A 16817-nucleotide genomic window follows, 5' to 3' on the forward strand; every position below is an offset into this window, starting at 1 on the left:
ATTGCAACATTGGGTCTAGCGCTGACCCTTATTCTATTGTTAAAATTTGTTGGTAGTCTTCCGACTTCATAATGCCATGCACACGGTCAAGCAGTCCAGTGCCAGAGGCAGCAAAGCAACCCCAAGACATCAGGGAACCTCCGCCATGTTTGACTGTAGGGACCGTGTTCTTTTCTTTGAATGCCTCTTTTTTTTTTTTCCCTGTAAACTCTATGATGATGGCTTTTCCCAAAAAGCTCTACTTTTGTCTCATCTGACCAGAGAACATTCTTCCAAAACGTTTTAGGCTTTCTTAGGTAGGTTTTGGCAAACTCCAGCCTGGCTTTTTTATGTCTCGGGGTAAGAAGTGGGGTCTTCTTGGGTATCCTACCATACAGTCCCTTTTCATTCAGACGCCGACGGATAGTACAGGTTGACACTGTATCATAGTATCATAGTATCATAGTTTTTAAGGTTGAAGGGAGACTCTAAGTCCATCTAGTTCAACCCGTAGCCTAACATGTTGATCCAGAGGAGGGCAAAAAAACCTAATGTGGCAAACAAGTTCCAATGGGGAAAAAAATTCCTTCCTGACTCCACATACGGCAATCAGACTAGTTCCCTGGATCAACACCCTGTCATAAAATCTAATATAAATAACTGGTAATATTACGTTTTTCAAGAAAGGTGTCCAGGCTCTGCTTAAATGTTAGTAGTGAATCACTCATTACAACATCATGCGGCAGAGAGTTCCATAGTCTCACTGCTCGTACAGTAAAGAATCCTCGTCTGTGATTATGATTAAACCTTCTTTCCTCAAGACGTAGCGGATGCCCCCGTGTTCCAGTCACAGGCTTAGGTGTAAAAAGATCTTTTGGAAAGGTCTCTGTACTGTCCCCTCATATATTTATACATTGTGATTAGATCCCCCTAAGCTTTCGTTTTTCCAAACTAAATAACCCCAAGTTTAATAACCTGTCTTGGTATTGCAGCCCACCCATTCCTCTAATAATCTTAGTCGCTCTTCTCTGCACCCTCTGCAGTTCAGCTATGTCCTTCTTATATATCGGTGACCAGAATTGTACACAGTATTCTAAGTGCGGTCGCACTAGTGACTTGTACAGAGGTAGAACTATATTTTTTTCATGAACACTTATACCTCTTTTAATACATCCCATTATTTTATTAGCCCTGGCAGCAGCTGCCTGACACTGTCCACTAAAGTGAAGTTTACCATCCACCCATACACCCAAGTCTTTTTCTGTGTCTGTTTTACCCAGTGTTCTACAATTAAGTACATAATTATAAATTTTATTTCCTCTACCCAAGTGCATGACCTTACATTTATCTACATTAAACTTCAATTGCCACTTCTCAGCCCAATCCTCCAATTTACATAAATCTCCCTGTAATATAAAATTATCCTCCTCTGTATTGATTACCCTGCAGAGTTTAGTATCATCTGCAAATATTGAAATTCTACCTGCATGCTCCCAACAAGGTCATTAATAAATATGTTGAAAAGAAGCGGGCCCAATACTGACCCCTGTGGTACCCCACTATGAACTGAGACCCAGTCCGAGTACGTACCATTAATAACCACCCTTTGTTTCCTATCACTGAGCCGGTTTTTAACCCAGTTACACATATTTTCCCCTATCCCCATTATTCTCATTTTATGTACCAACCTTTTGTGTGGCACCGTATCAAAATCTTTTGAAAAGTCCATATACACAACATCCACTGCATTTCCCTGGTCCAGGCTTGAACTTACCTCTTCATAGAAGCTGATCAAATTAGTTTGACAGGATCGATCCCTCATAAACCCATGTTGATACTCTGTCATAAGGTTATTTTTCTTGAGATACTCCAGTATAGCATCTCTCAAGAAACCCTCAAGGATTTTACCAACCGTAGAGGTTAAACTTACCGGCCTATAATTTCCCGGCTCAGTTTTTGTCCCCTTTTTGAATATTGGCACCACATTTGCTATGCACCAGTCCTGCGGTACCGACCCTGTTATTAAGAAATCTGTGAGGATTAAAAATAATGGTCTATCTATCACAGAACTCAATTCCTGTAGTACTCTGGGGTGTATGCCATCCGGGCCCGGAGATTTGTCAACCTTAATGATTTCGAGGCGGCGGCGTACTTCCTGCTGGGTTAAGCAGGTAATATTCAAGGGTGAATTTATGGTTTCACTGGTCATGTCATCTGCCATGGCATTTTTTTGTATAAAAACCGTAGAAAAAAAGTCATTCAGCAGGTTGGCTTTACCCTCATCCCCCTCCACCATTTCACCAAGACTATTGTTAAGGGGGCCAACACTATCGCTTTTCAGTTTTTTACTATTTATGTAGTTAAAGAATATTTTAGGATTATTTTTACTTTCTCTCGCAATGAGTCTCTCTGTCTCAATCTTAGCTAACTTAATTTGCTTTTTACATATTTTATTTAATTTTCTATAATTATATAATGCCACATCACTACCTACTCTCTTTAATTCTTTTAAGGCTTTCTGTTTTTCTTTTATTGCTTCCCTTACAGCTCTATTTAGCCATAGGGGTTTCCTCTTATTTCTAGCATGTTTGTTCCCATAGGGTATATTTTCTGCACAAGCCCTATTCAGGATGCTCATAAAAGTCTCCCATTTGCTTTGTGTACTTTTATTACTTAGTACATCATCCCAGTTTATTGCACTAAGATCATCTCTAAACCATTTAAAATTTGCTTTCCTGAAGTTTAGTGTCCTTGTACTACTACTATACATCTTCCTAAAGAATACATGAAAACTTATTATTTTGTGATCACTATTTCCCAAGTAACCCTCAACTTGTATATTTGATATGCTGTCTGGCCTATTGGTTAGTACAAGGTCTAGTAGTGCTCCCCCTCTTGTAGGGTCCTGTACCATTTGTGAAAGGTAATTATCTTTCATTGTTGTCAAAAATCTATTTCCTTTGCTGGAACTGCAAGTTTCTGTTCCCCAATTTATATCAGGATAGTTAAAGTCCCCCATAATAATTACCTCTCCGAGACTCGCTGCTTTATCAATTTGCTTTATGAGGAGATTCTCTACCTCTTCCATAATATTCGGTGTCTTATAACACACCCCTATCAGTATTTTATTATTCATTCTCCCCCCCTTATCTCCACCCATCGGGAATCTACATTCTCAGTACCTTCACATATGTTGTCACGCAGGATGGGTTTTAAGGATGATTTTACATATAGACACACACCTCCCCCTCGCTTATTTGTACGGTCATTCCTGAATAGGCTGTAACCCTGTAAATTAACAGCCCAGTCATAGCTCTCATCCAGCCCTGTTTCTGATATCCCCACTATATCATAATTTTTTTTCAACAATATTAATTCTAATTCCTCCACCTTATTTGTGAGGCTTCGGGCACTAGTGTAGATGCACGTTACGTATGACTCTGTACCTCTATTCCTGATTACTGTATTAACTGTCCTAATCCTTCCCCCCGTACCACCCCCAATTTCATTACTTGTGCCCTGGTCACTATCTGCACTACATTCCCCTTCCATAAAGTGAATACCCTCGGACTGCAGGGCAGCTTGAACTTGTTTGGATGTTAGTCGAGGTTCTTTATCCAACATCCGCACAATCTTGCGTTGAAATCTCTTGTCAATTTTTCTTTTCCTTCCACATCTAGGGAGGTTAGCCACAGTGCCATGGGCTTTAATGGTCTTGATGACACTGCGCACCTTAGACACAGGAACTTTCAGGTCTTTGGAGATGGACTTGTAGCCTTGAGATTGCTCATGCTTCCTCACAATTTGGATTCTCAAGTCCTCAGACAGTTCTTTGGTCTTCTTTCTTTTCTCCATGCTCAATGTGGTACACACCAGGACATAGGACAGAGGTTGAGTCAACTTTAATCCATGTCAACTGGCTGCAAGTGTGATTTAGTTATTGCCAACACCTGTTAGGTGCCACAGGTAAGTTATAGGTGCTGTTAATTACACAAATTAGAGAAGCAGCACATGATTTTTCAAACAGTGCCAATACTTTTGTCCACCGCCTTTTTTATGTTTGGTGTGGCATTATATCCAATTTGACTTTATGACAAGTTTTTTTATTTTTTTTCATTGAAGACAAATTAAATGAAGATAATAATACCAAAGAATTTGTGATTGCAATCATTCTCAAGAATAAACTGAGTATTATCTGACAGAATTGCATGGGTGCCAATACTTTTGGCCAGCACTAATATAGATATAATATATATATATATTATATATATATATATATATATATATATATATATATATATATATATATATATATATATATATATATATATATATATATATATATATATATATATATATATATATATATATATATATATATATATATATAGGGCTTTTCAAACCCCTTTTCACCCCTTTGCAACATATCATAGTTCTTCTACACAATCCCTTTTGTAATATACCTGTATTAGATGTATAGCTTCTATGAGTACATATTAACAAGCATCACATAGCACTGGATTGTCATGCAGATTTTTCTTTCTCCTCTGTTATGTCTGATACTTCCTTTTCCGGTACAGAAATCAAACTGAAAGGAAGTTGTCACTGGGATCCTGATGGTGGGTGTGGATGTTTTGGAGTGAATCACAATTACTCTGCTCATATAAGCTGAGCTGACAGTTTCATTCAGCAGTAGCTGACACCTTTGCTAGTGAAGTGCTGTGATCTGCATTTCAAAAGTAAAGGATTTAGGTTATCCAATCACTGATGTGGATAGCTGAAAAGGCTGAAATTTGCATAACAAACTCACTGGGAGGGCTGTATTGACTATCTAGCTATTGCCAGATGGGCCAGTACCTTTACTGGACTGCTCTGATACTTGGTATCTCCCAACCAATATCTTCAGCAGCACAGGGTGGAGAACGGAGGGGGCATGCTAACTGCTGGCAAACAGGCTACAGCATTGCATTATGGACCTTGTAGTATTAGTGCACAGTAAGCCTGGGGATGGGAAGAGATTGATGTAAACATCAGAGCTGCAGCTAGCAGACACAAAGTGATGCTGTCTACATAATAGAAGGTTTATATTACTAGTGGCACATAATAGCACAATTGATGAATAAAAAATGAAATGACTTAGGGTAGTGGATAACTTATTTAGCCATAGGATAGGTACTAACTTGTAGGTTGACGTCTGTCCAACCATTGTGACCCGGCAAAACAGGGAACTTTTTTTTTTTAACAATAAGTATTATGCTTTATTTGCATTCAACAGGATAGATGTGTAGGATAGATAGAATACACAGAGACTGCATTCTGATACTTCACATTATCGAGCATCTACTTGGCCTCTTCAGACCAGATGCCTTTCACCCTTTCCATAAGTGTCATTGTCAGAGTGTTCACTTTCCAAATCATTCACATTTAATTAGGACCAACTCAACAACTGAAGGTCGTAAAAAAGTCCAGCCATTGAAGAGTGGCAGCCGGAGTGTCCCCATCCGACTTTGTTAATCACTATACACCACAGTACGACGACTCATCTACACATTTTACGACAAATCATTAAAATATTTCCTACTATATAATAAAAAAAAAAAAATAACAGCTGTACAATGTACTGTATTTCAGACAGTTTTCTTTTAAATGTTTTTATTAATTTAACACAAAGTAATATGAATATAACCAGACATGTTATGAAAATATACATTGCTGATTTTAGTAAACAACACACATGTCAATATTCTAGGTTATAGAATGTTAGTTTTAAATTTAACCACTACATACTAAACTACTATAACAATTAAATACATCAACTTTTAATCTGTCTTCTTTACTCATTGGAGTGGAAATCACCAAATTACAACATATCGATCAATCATAACCACAAGGATATTTTAGAAACATAAATTATTAAATATACAACTGGGATAGGGGAAAAACCCCCAAAACAAACAGGTTTAAATAGAGTTGTTTATCATTAGGTTATTCCATCTTTCCCAAATGTTTTCGTATTTTGGGTATCGATTATTAAAAGTGGCGAAACTTCTTTCATAATTATTATGAAGCATTATCGTTTCTTTAATTTCTGTAATAGATGGTATATCTGTCTTTTTCCATTTAGCCGCTATATGAATTTTGACAATTAAAAAATGTGAATAACTAGGTATTTGTCTTTGGTAATGCTATCTAAATCTAATGAAAGAAGAGCCATTTGAGGTGTAATAGTGATACTATTTCCAAGAATTTGATTTATTAAAAGGTTAACCTCCCTCCAGAGACATCTCAATTTGGGACAAGGCCAAAATATGTGAAGAATATCTCCCTTTAAATTACATCCTCTCCAGCATAAATGGGAATTATTACTTGAAAAGAGCGATAGCTTATGAGGAGTAAAGTACAACCTAGAAAGCAATTTATTATAATAAGCTTCATGAAGTGTTAAACATATATTAGAGGAGTATGTATCTCTAATACACCTATTCCACTTTTCCAAGGAAAAGGTGTTTTTTAACTCTTTTTCGCATTTTATCATAAATGGCCTTTTTTCAAAGAGAATGTCTCTGTTGAATATTTCATATATACATCTAGTTTGCCAAATAATATTATTATTGGCATTACAGATAAGATTACAAGATTGTTCAGTTAATAAATGGTTGTCTTTTAGTAAAGCGGAGATAATTTTTCTGGTGGATAAATAGCTGTAGAAATCAATATTTGGTAAATCATGTGTTTTTTTAGAGTTTGAAAAGAAATAAAATTAGTCCTATTATGTAGATCCAAATTTGTTTTTTAGATTTTTCTTCCTCCATAATTCTGGAGTTTTGACTTCTGGGAGCCAATTGAAAAAAGTAAGGGGGATATTCTTTATTTGCTCATATTTATTACTTTTTTGATTTAAAGCCGCTAATTTTCTCCATGTTAAGATAGTTGCACATAAAATGGGAGATTCAGGAAGAGGTTGATGAGGATTCATTAGATTATGAATGATTAATGAATATAAAGGAATATTATTATGTAAGTCAGTTTCAATCTGCTTCCATGTAGTAGTAAGATTATCTTTAAACCAAATTTGACTTTGTCTAATTAAATTAGTATAGAAATAACTGTAAATATTAGGTAAGCCTAAGCCGCTTCTTTTTTTCTTTTTCATTAGAATATAGTTAGCTACCCTTGTTCTTTTTTTATTTGAAACAAAGGTATTAATGAGACACTGAATCTTACTCAAGTAATTTTCTGGAATAAAAAGGGGAATAGTTCTAAAATAGTATAATATTTTTGGAATAATCATCATTTTAATAGAAGATATTCTTCCAAACCAAGTGAGTTCATACTTTGTTAAGTTTTTTAAGTCTGACTGAATTATTTTAATTAGGTTCTCCATATTAATGCTAATTAAGGATTTTATATCCCTAGCTAGTTCAATTCCCAAATATGAGATTGTATGTGTAGCCCAATTAAAATCTGTTAGATTTTTAATTTCCTGTTATACCATGACTGAGATTAAATTCTAAAATATTTGATTTTGTAATATTTACTTTAAAAAAATAAATTTTTGCAAATTCATCTAAACTTACAGAACTTCTGTTTTGGAAGTTACTGGATTTGATAAGGATAATATGATGTCATCTGCAAACAGGCAAATCTTAAACTCAATATTTTTTAATTGGATTCCTTCAATATTAGCATTTTCTCTGATATATTCAGCAAGGGGTTCTAAGATTAGGGCGAATAGTAAAGGAGATAAGGGACATCCTTGACAGGTACCATTAGTTAAGTTAAATGACATGGATAAAAATTTATTTGCATATACTTTTGCTGAGGGACAAGAATATAGAGCAAGAATGGAATTTAAAATTTTATTTTTTTAGGCCAAATTTAAGTAATATTGTTTTCATATATAACCAATTGACTCTATCAAATGCTTTTTCGGCATCAAGAGTGATAAGTAATGTTGGATCCTTCTTATTGTTCATAATGTTGATTAGATTGATTATTCTACGGGTACCATCAGATGTTTGACGACCTTGAATGAAACCTAGCTGGTCATTAGAAATTAGTCTGGGTAGAATCTTTTTTAGTCTATTAGCAAGTATTTGGAATAAATTTTAATATCAGAATTTATAAGTGAGATAGGTCTATAGTTTTTAACGAATTCTAAGTCTCCCTTAGTTTTAGGAATTAAAGTTATAGTGGCTTGGAGCATTTCCTTGAGGAATTGACCTGTTAAAGTAGCTTTGTTAAAAATGTTGACTAGGTGTGGAGTTAGTAAGTTGGGAAAGGCCTTAAAATATTCATTTGTAAAACCGTCTGGACCTGGGGATTTTCCAATTTTTAACAGTTTAATTACATTTATTACCTCATCAAATACAAATGGGGAGTTTAAAGTAGAGAATTCGTCTTTTGAGATTGAGGGGAGATTGACTTTAGAAAGAAAGGTATCAATAACTTCTTTTGTGGGCTGAGGAGTTTGTGGATCAGAATTAAGATTATAAAGATTTTTATAATATTTTCCAAATTCCGCTGCAATATCTTTTGGATGAAAACAGTCTTCCCCATTTTGTTTCTTAATCTTTCTTATTCTGTTTTGAATCCTAATTTCTTTCAGTTTTCTGGACATATATTTAGTGGGTTTATTAATTGAAGCATAATGGTTTGCCTTGATTGCACCTATATATTTATCATACTCCGAGAAAAGGGAGTTTTTAATTTCTGTTCTTATCCCAAGGATTTGACGATGAATACTTTGCGAGGGAGTTGGAGAATTTTGTTGTAAATCCTCAAGATCTTTTAATTATGTTTGAAGATTCTTAATTAATTCTTTTCTCTGTCTTAATTCTAGCCGAAATTTTAATTAAATGACCTCTAATTACTGCCTTATGTGCATTCCATGTGACAAATGGACAAATAGATTCAGACGTGTTTTCTTGAAAGTAATTTTTTATGCTGGTTTCTAATTCTTCTTTTAAATGGGGAGTATGTATTAATGTTGAATTGCATCTCCATATATAATCCATATTTGTTGGGCTCCCTAAATCTACTTTACAAATAATTGAAAAATGGTCCGAAAAGGTTTTATGATTTATTGTAAAATTTTTAAATTTTGTAATAGAAAAAATATCTGTAACAGCTAAATCAATACGGGAAAGGTTTTATGAGGTTCTGAATAAAATGTATATTCTTGAGAGGAAGTATGCAAACAATGAAAAATATCAAAAAGTTCATTTGCAAAAAGCCTGTTTTTTAATGTTGGGTAAATTCCTCTATTTGGAGCTATGGAATCAAGGTGAGCATCTGGGACAATATTAAAATCACCCAGTATAAGGAGATCTCCCTTTCTGACCGTTTGGATTTTGGACATTAATTTATTTAAAAAACGAATTTGCCCTTTATTTGGCGCATATAAATTAACTAATGTATGGGGTCTATTATCCAAGTTTGCAATTAAGAAAAAAAATATCCCTTCAGTATCTTTGTATTCCGCAATTAAATCAAAGGTTATAGTGTTCTTAATCATAATTAACACCCCTGCTCTTTTTTTTCGTTTAAAGAAGAAAACATGTGTGGGAAATTTTTATTATGAAATTTAGTATGAGAATCTCTAGCAAATTTCACCTTTTGTAAAATCACAACATCTGCTTTGTTATCGCTAATTTCCTTCCACGTGACAAATCTTTTCCTTGGACTATTTAAACCTTTAACATTAAAAGACAAAAAATTTGTAGCCATAAGATGCAAGCCTGCTTAAAATAATGAGAGGGACACAAAAAACGAAAAAAAAAAAAAAAGTTAAGAATACCTATAAAACAGGAAGAAATAACTAAATAGCTAATATCCTTATTGCAAGATTAAATCATAAAATTCTTGAAAACAAAGAGCAAGAGATAATTACTATTTTAAGAAATCGCTACTCTACAAGACCTTAACCCCTTAACGACCGCGGGCCGTAAAATTACGTCCTAGCGGTCATAATGTTACTGCCCGCGGTCTGCCGGCAGCATCATGCTGCGATCGGCACACATCTCAGCTGATTTTCACAGCTGAGATGTGTGCCTGCTAGGCACGAGCAGAATCGTTATCTGCTCGTGCCGTTTAACCCCTTATATGGCGCTGTCAATATGTGACAGCGCCATTATAAGCGCGATCGCGGTAAACATTTACTTACCGCCCGATACCGGAAGTCACGTGACGCGATCACGTGACTTCCGATAGTTGTCATGGTAGCACAGGGTCATGTGATGACTCCTGTACTACACCTGACTTGCTTTCACTTTCACTGTGCCAGCGGCACAGCAAAAGAGAAAGAGAGCGTATCTGCTGTTGATAGCCTTGTAGCTGTGATCAACAGATACTGCAGAGCGATCGGAATGCTGATTGCAATAGCCCCCTAGGGGGACTAGTAAAATAAAAAAAAAAGTTTTAAAATTTTTAAAAAAAAACCCAAAAACCTAAAAGTTCAAATCACCCCCCATTCGCCCCATTGAAAATTAAAGGGTTAAAAAAATAAAAAATATACACACATTTGGTATCGCCGCGTTCAGAAACGCCCGATCTATCAAAATATAAAATCAATTAATCTAATCAGTATACGGCGTAGTGGCAAAAAAATTCCAAACGCCAAAACGACGTTTTTTTTGTCGCCACAACTTTTGCACAAAATGCAATAAGAGGCGATCAAAACGTAGCATCTGCGCAAAATTGGTACCGTTAAAAACGTCAGCTCGAGACGCAAAAAATAAGCCGTCATTGAGCCATAGATCCCAAAAAATGAGAACGCTACGGTTCACGGAATATGGCGTAAAACGTGCGCCACTTTTTTCGGACAAACTTCCAATTTTTTATAAAAGTAAACCTATACATGTTTGGTGTACATGTTTGGTGTCTACGAATTCGCACTGACCTGAGGCATCACACCCACACATCAGTTTTACCATATAGTGAACACAGTGAATATAATATCTCAAAAACCATAGTGCTATCGCACTTTTTTTGCAATTTTTCTGCATTTGGAATTTTTTTGCCGTTTTCTAGTACACTATATGGTAAAACTGATGGTATCATTTAAAAGTACAGCTCGTTCCGCAAAAAATGAGCCCTCACATGACCATATTGACTGAAAAATAAAAAAGTTACGTCTCTCAGAAAAAGAATGGCGAAAAAAAAAACGGAAAGCGAAAAATCGGCCGGTCGTGAAGGGGTTAAACTATGTAATTGAATTATAACAAAGTTTACAAGTACAAAGAACACGAAAAGAACTTATAATCTTAGAGTAATATCTTCCAAAATCTTTCAAATAATCCGCAGTCGAGAAATTAAAGATCTGATAAAGTAGAAGTAACAACTAAACTAACAAACTGATCTCCCAAAGTATCCACTAACAATGGAAGCTCTTCGTGGGGGGAATAAGTGTGTGGAAAAGAAAGTTTCCGAAGCCAACCATGGTAAATGAGGATTTTAGTTAGACTCAGCTCAATGTCTCCATAACAACTATTGGAATTAATATCTCCATTAGTAAGTGACTTTAAATCGTGAAATCAAGTGGGTTGATGATGGAGTTGTTCGTGATTTCTTCTGTTACCTAAGGAAGAAAGAAACGTCGTGCCTTCTTGAGGAGTGAAAATCGGTATGGTTTTTCCATTTTGATAAATTAACAATTTTGTAGGGAAGCCCCATCTATAAGCAATACCTTTTTGCTGGTAACAGATGAAAATGACTTTCTAAGAGACATTGTGTTTTTGGAAAGATCACTGAATAATTTAATCAGATGATAGGGAGATGGAAGGGTTTTCTTTTCTCTCATGTATTTTAAAAGTCTTTCTTTGGTACCAAAAAGATGCAGACGTAAAATAGTATCTCTTTGGGTTTCTTCAGCAATAAAAGATGGTCTTGCCAAATGATGGATACGGTCAATTGTCAACTCCAGATCCGTTGCAGATGAAAAATGTTTAGAAGAAGATTCTTAACATAGTCTGAGAGTTTATTAGATGGAACACTTTCAGGTATACCTCTAAGTTTAACATTATTCCTTCTACTCCTGTCTTCGAGGTCTGAAAGTTTCTGTTGGAGGTAATTAACGTCTTTTTTAGATCAAGATGATGTTTTTCCAGGGAGTTTGTTTTTTCTTCCACCTGATTAATTTTGACCTCATTTGCATTTATTCTGCCATTTAATTGTTGTACCGTGTCCTGTAAAACCTTAGTGTGTTTGTCCATTGCTAGCATTAAATTGTGGTTGAATGCATTAATAAGCTTATTGAAGTAAGGGTCTGAGCAATTGATCCTTGTTATTTCTTTATTTGGTGAATTAGAATGTTTTATTTCATCCATGTTTCCAGAGATATCAATTCTAAGTCGAGTCTTATCTGGACTATGAATAGGAGAGTCTTGTGAGTCAGAATTGCTAGCTGGCCCTTTCATTTTTGCATTGGTACCAGCTGGAGTAGTATCCATAGAGGAGACTTTACAATCCTGTGAATTTTTGGATATCAGAAGAGTATTTTCAGTAGGTTTTGTATAACTTGTTTTTCCAAAATTATTGGAAGAATTTGTTGCATCCTTTTTAACATGTGTTCCTTTTATTTCTACAACTTGTGAAGTTGAGGAACCTAAACACTTAGGCGGGCTTTGCACACTACGACATTGCAGGTGCGATGTCGGTGGGGTCAAATCGAAAGTGACGCACATCCGGCGTCACTTGCGATGTCGTAGTGTGTAAATCCTAGATGATACGATGAACGAGCGCAAAATCGTCGTCATCGTATCATCGCTGCAGCCTCCGACATTTCCATAATGCCGGGGGAGCGACAGGTACGATGTAGTTCCTCGTTCCTGCGGCCGCACACATCGCTGTGTGTGAAGCCGCAGGAGCGAGGAACTTCACCTTACCTGCCTCCCGGCTGCAATGAGAAGGACGGAGGTGGGCGGGATGTTTACATCCTGCTCATCTCCGCCCCTCCACTTCAGTTGGCCGCCTGCCGTGTGACGTCACTGTGACGCCGCACGACCCGCCCCCTAAGGAAGGAGGCGGGACGCCGGCCAGATGGACGTCGCACGGCAGGTATGTGCGTGTAAAGCTGCCGTAGCGATAATAATCGCTACGGCAGCTTTCACTATATATCGAACGTGCGACGGGGGCGGGACTATCGCTGCAGCATCGGTAACACATTGTTACCGATGTTGCAACGTGCAAAGCCCGCCTTAGTATGAATTTTTTGAGGTTTACCTACATTACTTTGTTTTAAGGATTTGTCGCTCATTTTGTTTTGTGATTTGACTCGGCTACTGTCTATCTCCTACGTATATCTGTAGATCTATTCCAGCAAATGTGGGCAGATTAGATTTACTATTGAAACACTTGCAACTGTGTCCAATGAAACTTTGACAGCTTTTAATTCTTGCTCCCGATTTACTCAAAAACCACCAAAACACACCAGATGTATTTCACATTTGTCACTGGCCACGTATTAAGCTGTCAATACTTGCTAAGAAAAAATAGTTTCAACACAGTCTGCACGACTCCCCTGAACTCTAGACGCTCAGTATTAGGTTATATTTTATAGAATAAGTCAATAAATGTGGCTTTTGTGAGATCTTAAGTCTGCTACTTTTGTCTATGTCTTTATTAACTTCAACTCCTGTTTTAGTAAAGAAATACTTCAATGAGCCTTATGCTGAGCTGACAGAAATTCACTGAGGAGTTGTCATGGAAACGGCACATAGACCTCTTCACTCAGGTGTCAAATTTCCCTGAGAGATATTTGACTAAAATGTGTTTTTTTGTTTTGTTTTTTTTTTTTAGAGAATGACCAATGTTTAGGTGATTTTCTATGTTTAGTACTTACATTTATTTGTCCCACAACATCTCCTTATCTCCTCAAACAGCCGTTTTAAATTGGTTATATCTCTCCTTCTGAATCTCCTCAGACAAAGTCTCTCAGAAGTGCTGCTCCTCACAACTGACAAAATTTCTCTTCCGTAATTATCTTTTTACAGCACCAAAAAAGTCAAAAAAGGTCTCAAAATGTTCCAACAAATATACTGAATAAAATTATATACAGTTAGGTCCAGAAATATTTGGACAGTGACACAAGTTTTGTTATTTTAGCTGTTTACAAAAACATGTTCAGAAATACAATTATATATATAATATGGGCTGAAAGTGCACACTCCCAGCTGCAATATGAGAGTTTTCACATCCAAATCGGAGAAAGGGTTTAGGAATCATAGCTCTGTAATGCATAGCCTCCTCTTTTTCAAGGGACCAAAAGTAATTGGACAAGGGACTCTAAGGGCTGCAATTAACTCTGAAGGCGTCTCCCTCGTTAACCTGTAATCAATGAAGTAGTTAAAAGGTCTGGGGTTGATTACAGGTGTGTGGTTTTGCATTTGGAAGCTGTTGCTGTGACCAGACAACATGCGGTCTAAGGAGCTCTCAATTGAGGTGAAGCAGAACATCCTGAGGCTGAAAAAAAAGAAAAAATCCATCAGAGAGATAGCAGACATGCTTGGAGTAGCAAAATCAACAGTCGGGTACATTCTGAGAAAAAAGGAATTGACTGGTGAGCTTGGGCGTCCACGGATGACAACAGTGGTGGATGATCGCCGCATACTTTCTTTGGTGAAGAAGAACCCGTTCACAACATCAACTGAAGTCCAGAACACTCTCAGTGAAGTAGGTGTATCTGTCTCTAAGTCAACAGTAAAGGGAAGACTCCATGAAAGTAAATACAAAGGGTTCACATCTAGATTCAAACCATTCATCAATTCCAAACATAGACAGGCCAGAGTTAAATTTGCTGAAAAACACCTCATGAAGCCAGCTCAGTTCTGGAAAAGTATTCTATGGACAGATGAGACAAAGATCAACCTGTACCAGAATGATGGGAAGAAAAAAGTTTGGAGAAGAAAGGGAACGGCACATGATCCAAGGCACACCATATTCTCTGTAAAACATGGTGGAGGCAACGTGATGGCATGGGCATGCATGGCTTTCAATGGCACTGGGTCACTTGTGTTTATTGATGACATAACAGCAGACAAGAGTAGCCGGATGAATTCTGAAGTGTACCGGGATATACTTTCAGCCCAGATTCAGCCAAATGCCGCAAAGTTGATCGGACGGCGCTTCAAAGTACAGATGGACAATGACCCCAAGCATACAGCCAAAGCTACCCAGGAGTTCATGAGTGCAAAAAAGTGGAACATTCTGCAATGGCCAAGTCAATCACCAGATCTTAACCCAATTGAGCATGCATTTCACTTGCTCAAATCCAGACTTAAGATGGAAAGACCCACAAACAAGCAAGACCTGAAGGCTGCGGCTGTAAAGGCCTGGCAAAGCATTAAGAAGGAGGAAACCCAGCGTTTGGTGATGTCCATGGGTTCCAGACTTAAGGCAGTGATTGCCTCCAAAGGATTCGCAACAAAATATTGAAAATAAAAATATTTTGTTTGGGTTTGGTTTGGTTTATTTGTCCAATTACTTTTGACCTCCTAAAATGTGGTGTGTTTGTAAAGAAATGTGTACAATTCCTACAATTTCTATCAGATATTTTTGTTCAAACCTTCAAATTAAACGTTACAATCTGCACTTGAATTCTGTTGTAGAGGTTTCATTTAAAATCCAATGTGGTGGCATGCAGAGCCCAACTCGCGAAAATTGTGTCACTGTCCAAATATTTCTGGACCTAACTGTATATTGTCTTGAATTTTTTTCCTCAGTATAGCTTTATAAGTTGATATATATGAATGGCTCCCAGAGTACTCTTCCCCCTGTGTCCTACATCGTCCTCAGCAGGCCACGCCCCCCAACAGGGAACGTTTATCCCTTGATAGAATGGAGTGGCAGTGCCCATGTCTGATCGACGCTTTATTCTTTCCCTCTGGGGCTGCCTGACACTGCGCTCAGCTTTTTCCGACAATCCCATGACACTGAATGAACTGTGCACTGTCAAGAATGTGGATTACTGCTCCATTTTAACAGATATAAAAGCACCTTGTTATGCCGATCCGTATGAGTCCCAATGGTCGGACCCCCAATTATCTATAAGTTATCACCTACTATATTCCTGTGGATTGGTGATTTCTAATCACCTTTTAATATAAAATTAGCCACTGTGCTCCCCTTTATAATTTAATTATAGTGCCGCTGCCCTCTTCTTCCTCTTATAATGATATAATCAATTGTGTTCCCCATTGGGGCCCAGATCTACAAACAGAAAAAGATTACTGAGCTTATATCAGACCTTCCCTCGTGCCTCCATCTCATAACATCCTCGCTTGGCCTCTACTGGTCGGCAATCTGCTAAAGGATACTGTCAAATCTGGAAGCATGAAGCTGGCTGAAGGTTACATGATTGATTGTCAGTGATGACTGGGGCGCTGTGTAGTGTCAGTGACGCTGGTCTGCTGTGAGCTCAGTGGGGTGGAGGATCACAACAGTAAAAGTTTTTTATTTTAATTGTGCCCCTTCCAAGGCAGTGTGAGAGTGCACTAGACAGTTGCTTATCTCCACTTTCCCTTTATCCTTTATCCTGGTCCTGAATGGAGCAGTCATAGACGTTCTGCAGCTAAGTTTTCACATGTGAATATACAAAAAAGAGTGAACTTTGATGGATACAATTACTAGTTCATATACCTACTTGTTAGAAGCTGTTCACATTACGATCCGAGCATCCACCCAGTAAGTGCGAGTAAAAACTACACAAAAGACATTTAACCCCTTCTCACTGCAGCCAATTTTCATTTTGCCCTTTCATTTTTGTCATCCCTTTCTTCCAAGAACCTTTGACTTTTTTTTTACTTGTCTGTCAATATAGCAACATGAGCTCTTTGTTTTGC

General features: G+C 37.1%; 1 protein-coding gene across 3 annotated transcripts in view; it reads left to right on the forward strand.

Moving 5' to 3' along the window:
• Positions 1-16817, forward strand: part of LOC142255303 (von Willebrand factor A domain-containing protein 5A-like) — a 212607-nt gene that overhangs the window by 130454 nt on the left and 65336 nt on the right. The gene's annotated exons all lie outside the window — the stretch shown is intronic.

The sequence above is a fragment of the Anomaloglossus baeobatrachus genome, chromosome 1 (genome assembly GCF_048569485.1).
Source record: "Anomaloglossus baeobatrachus isolate aAnoBae1 chromosome 1, aAnoBae1.hap1, whole genome shotgun sequence".
In the NCBI taxonomy this organism is placed as follows: domain Eukaryota; kingdom Metazoa; phylum Chordata; class Amphibia; order Anura; family Aromobatidae; genus Anomaloglossus; species Anomaloglossus baeobatrachus.